Source organism: Gracilinanus agilis, chromosome 4 (assembly GCF_016433145.1).
Source record: "Gracilinanus agilis isolate LMUSP501 chromosome 4, AgileGrace, whole genome shotgun sequence".
Classification (NCBI taxonomy): domain Eukaryota; kingdom Metazoa; phylum Chordata; class Mammalia; order Didelphimorphia; family Didelphidae; genus Gracilinanus; species Gracilinanus agilis.
In genome coordinates this window covers 30,139,774-30,144,626 of record NC_058133.1, presented here as the reverse complement: position 1 = coordinate 30,144,626, position 4,853 = coordinate 30,139,774, and the positions used below count along the sequence as shown (strand labels likewise).

Sequence of the window (4,853 nt, the reverse complement as noted above, 5' to 3'; positions counted from 1 at the left end):
GAGCAGAACCAGGAGAACATTGTACACAGAGACTGATACACTGTGGCACAATTGAATGTAATGGACTTCTCTACTGGCAGCAATGCAATGATTCAGGACGATTCTTAAGGGACTTATGAGAAAGAACACTATCCACATCCAGAGAAAGAACTGTGGGAGCGGAAACACAGAAGAAAAACAATTGCTTGAACACATGGATTGATGGGGACATTACTAGGGATATAGACTCTAAGCCAGTGATTCCCAAAGTGGGCACTACTGCCCCCTGGTGGGTGCTGCAGCAATGATGGCAGTGATGGCCACAGGTGCATTTATCTTTCCTATTAATTGCTATTGAAATTTAAAAAAAAAAACTTAATTTCCAGGGGGCTAAGTAATATTTTTTTCTGGAAAGGGGGTGGTAGGCCAAAAATGTTTGGGAACCTCTGCTCTAAGCAATCACCCTAGTGCAATTATCAATAATATGGAGATGGGTCTTGATCAATGATACATGTAAAACGCAGTGGGATTGCATGTCAGCTATGAGGGGTAGGGTTAGAGGGGAGGGAAAGAACATGAATCATGTAACCATGGAAAATATTCTAAATTAATTAAATTGAAATTTTCAATTAAAAAATTCTGTCTAAGCTTTGGTGGGGACAGTGTAGACAGGGGCTTGGAAGGGCAGTGAGCAGGGAGCTAGGAGCTCTCTTTCTCCTGGAATTCCATCCCTGTCACTAACTTAAAGCAGGGCTTTGGGAAAGGAGAAGTCCCTCCCTAGACCTCAGTTTCCCCATCTATAAATTGGGCATCAAAACTCTTGGCTTGGCTCTTTTGGCAGATCTTTATGAAGCTCAAGTGAGCCAAGGAATGGGAAAGCACTTTATGGTTTTAAAAGTCTGATGCCATACAATATTACAGCCCTGGCTCAAAAACCTGTACTGGCTCCCTATTATCCTCTGGGCAGGAAAATGTTTTCTGCATACATCATACTCTAGGAAGATCCCTTTTGATGGTTCTTTAGAGGATGAATGGAGTAAGTAAAGACTTTTGGTAGAATGACCAACCAGAAGGTTACTGCAGCAGCCCAGGAGTGAAGCTAGGAAAGGCTGAGCCTGTATAGTGGCAGCATCGGGGGCTAGACGGGGACAAATCCAAAGAGAGGCTGGAAAGTAGAAAGGACAAGACCCGAAAACAGATTAGATATGGGGGGGAGTGAAAAAAGAATGAGGAACCCAAGAGGAAGCCCCCTGAACAGGAACAGGAAGTCCAGAAGAGTTTGGGGGAAAGAGAATGAGTTCAGATGTGCACATGTTGAACTTAAGCCTTGAACAGGACATTCAGTTCAAGACGGTGAATAGGCAGTCAGAGATATGAGCCTGGAGGTCGAGAGAGAGGTAAGGACTGGATAATCTACGAATCACCTGCATAGAGATCACAACTGAATCCATGGTTTGTGCCCACTCTCCCCCAGGGGCCAACTCGAATTCTGAGGGAGTGTGAACCTCAGGTACATTCTTTCTCTGTCTTTCTCTGTCTTCTCAGGAAATATCCTCTTGTAAAAACTAATTGATGTGAATTGGTTAAATAGAAGTAGGAAGGGGGCAGCTGGGTGGCTCAGTGGAGTGAGAGCCAGACCTAGAAACAGGTGGTCCCAGGTTCAAATCTGGCCTCAGACACTTCCTGGAGGTGTGACCCTGGGCGAGTCACTTAACCCCCCATTGCCTAGCCCTTACTGCTCTTCTGCCTTGGAACCAATACATAGTATTGATCCAATATGGAAGGTAAGAGTTTAAAAAGTAGAATTAGGGTGCTGATCCCTATGGTGTCAATAACCCACCAAAATGTCAGGGTGAGTGGGTGGCAGACAGTCACCCCATTGTCCTTCAGGGCTTTTCCTAGAATTCCTAGAGGTGATAGAATTGGCCTTGCTCTGAGAGAACAAATCTAGTTAGAGTAATTATATATGTTTAGCCTGGAGAAAAAAAAAACAAAAACTTCCAGTGGATGTTATAATGACATTCAAGCACCTTCTGAAGGCTCGCCAGGTTGAAAGGGGATCCTTCAACCGTGTTCTGCTTGGTCCTTGAAGGCAGAGCCAGGAGTAATGTAGGGGAGCTTCAAAGGGGCCCATCTAAGTGGGTGTTGAGGAGGGGATGGGAGGAGAGAAAGCTACCTGGGGGTCAGCAATGCCCCTTTGTAGAGTGATTGGATGGCCCCAGGGGATGGGGGTGGGGATGGTAGTGGCAGTGAGCTCCTCCTCCCTGCAGAGGGTAACTCTTAATATAAATTGAGTTGGAGGGTGCCTGGAGCCCCCTTTGCCTAGCCCCCTGACCGCTCTTCTGCCTTGGAACCAATATACAGTATTGTTTCTAAGATGGAAGTGAGGGCTTTTCAAGAAACAAAAACAAGCCAACCAACCCTAAACCTGGGACTTTGATTTAGAAGATAATCATGCTATGTATTCTGTGCCGGTTTTAAAAAATCCATCTCTTTACCGCCATTCACAAAAGGAATGAGCTCCTCCCTTCAGTTAGTAGCTCCCCCATCTCTGGAGGTCTTCAGACCCCTGAGGTACAGTTTGGGGAGGAGATTCCTGTTCAAGTATGAGCTGTCCTCGATGCCTCTCAGGACCCTTTCCGTTGAATCTGTGGCTTGAATCTGTGTTTGTCCAGACCCACAGGAGGAGCCAGACCCCTGCCCATTCGCTGGTGTCCTGCCTTCTTTCCCCTTCTAGCTAATCCTGCCCCCTGGCCTCAGTGGAACATCCCCTCTCTGTCCCAGTGGGAGAGTCTGGGCCTCCGGGCCGAAGCCCTTCCTCTACCTGCCAACCTACACACACACGTAGAGAACATCCTGTCTTGGATGCCTGGAGAGGCCAAAGATAACTTTTCCCCCAGCCCAGAGCTGAAATCCATCCCAGCCCCCCGAGTTAGTCCAGGGGATGAGGCAGCCTCACGAATGGAGGGGGAAAGAGAGAGGCCACGTCTCTCACCCTCCCCGTGTATGGACAGCAGAGGACTCACAGGGACACCAGGCCGGGGGAAATAAAGTATTAGAAATAATAAGCAACACATTCCAGGCAAGGCCACAGAGGGAGCTGCCGACGGTGGGGAGCCCTCCCTGCTCCTGCTGAGGCATGGCGGTTCCTGCTACACCCCAAGCCCCAGGGCTGGCCCAGAAGCTGAACTCTCTGGACTACGAGGGATTCGGACCTCCTCTAAACAGAGAACCTGACGGACCAGAGGGGTCTGCAGATAAGGCTTATTCAGCAGAGAGCACTTGAAGCGAGTCCCTCTCAGGGCCTCAGTTTATCCTCCTGTAAAACACGGTGCCTGGAGGAGAGGAGCTCTAAAGACATTCCTTGCATTCCAGCATGGGATCTCGTCCTGTGAGTTCTGGCTTTGTTCCTCGGTAGCTGAGTGACGTTGGACAAGTCTCTTCCCCCGGTTTGTTTTTCTTTCTTGAAAAGCCCTTACATGCATCTTAGAAACAATACTTATTTATTGGTTCCAGGGCAGAAGAGTGGTCAGGGCTAGGCAATGAGGGTGAAGTGACTTGCCCAGGGTCACACAGCTAGTTTTGATCCCAGGACTTCTCATCTCCAGGCCTGCTCTCGATCCACTGAGCCTCCAGCTGCTCCTTGTTTTTGTTTTAAATGCAAAAAAGCATCTATTTTTTCCTTTTTTTTTTTAATACCAAGAATAGTCTCTTTGTGGTTCTGAATGACCAGCAATTACAGTTGCTAGACTCAAAGGGTATGACGTGAGTTTCTCACTGTTCTGCCATGAATTGCACGGAACATGTATTAGCGATCTGTCGTCTTGCCAACTTAAAAGTTCCTCGTGGCGAAGAAGGATGCTACGTCATGAGCAGAAAGTTTGAGAACCACCCAGGAAGTGTGAAGCCCACTTCTTAGAGGCAGCTAGAAGCTGAGTTCAATCCGTATGTCCTTTCCTGCTTGCCTCCACGGTGGAATGGCTTCTCTTCTGTCTTAGCCTTACAAGTTAGAAGATAAGTCCAGCCAACACGCCAGGAATCTCCAAACCCCACTGCGTGCCTCCCTGGTCCGCCATCCCCAGAGAGCTCCGACATCTGCTGCTGAGGATGAAGCGGGAGAGAAATCCCATGAAGAACTTGACGAGATGCCGCCAACCAGGTCGACACAGTCTGCTGCCTGGTGATTTTAGGGTGAAATTGGAGAATTCAATTACAGGAAAAAAGAGAGAGAGAGAGAGAGAGAGAGAGAGAGAGTGTGTGTGTGTGTGTGAGAGAGAGAGAGAGAGAGAGAGAGAGAGGTGAAGACACTTGCAGACTTCCTCATAATACACAGACATAAAAGATAGTCTCTTAGTTTTGGGTAGTAACTACTATTCTAGAAGCATGAGGTTTTTGTGACTGCCTCTTACCCTTGGTCTGCCTTCAGGCTTCACCTAAAAGATTCCCCTTTCCCCCTCTTCTATCTGATTGCCTGGCAACAGGCTTGTGGGTCTGCTGCTGTTTTTCCAGCAGTTCATAACTATGCTATGATATACTAAATAAAGCACTTTTATTCAGTGCTTACTTTGGCAACACATATACTAAAATTAGAACAAAACAGATTAGCACGGTCCCTGCCCAAGGATGACACGCAAATTCCCATTCCATTCTTTTTAAAATTGTATTTGTATAGTGTTTGAAAGTTTAAAAACATTTCNGAGAGAGAGAGAGAGAGAGAGAGAGAGAGAGAGAGAGAGAGTGAAATCTGGCTCAGGATCAACAAGTTAAAGAAGTCCAAAGTCTGCAGATTCCTCAAAGCCTCGCACCTAGATATCATTGAGAAGAGTGTTAGAAAGGGGAGATTTGGAAAACAGCAAAGAACATAGCCATTCCCA

The 4,853-nt window shown here is 47.2% G+C and overlaps 1 pseudogene; it reads left to right on the top strand.

Moving 5' to 3' along the window:
• Positions 1–4,535: 4,535 nt before the first annotated feature.
• Positions 4,536–4,632, top strand: LOC123248156 (annotated as a pseudogene).
• The last annotated feature ends 221 nt before the right edge of the window (positions 4,633–4,853 follow it).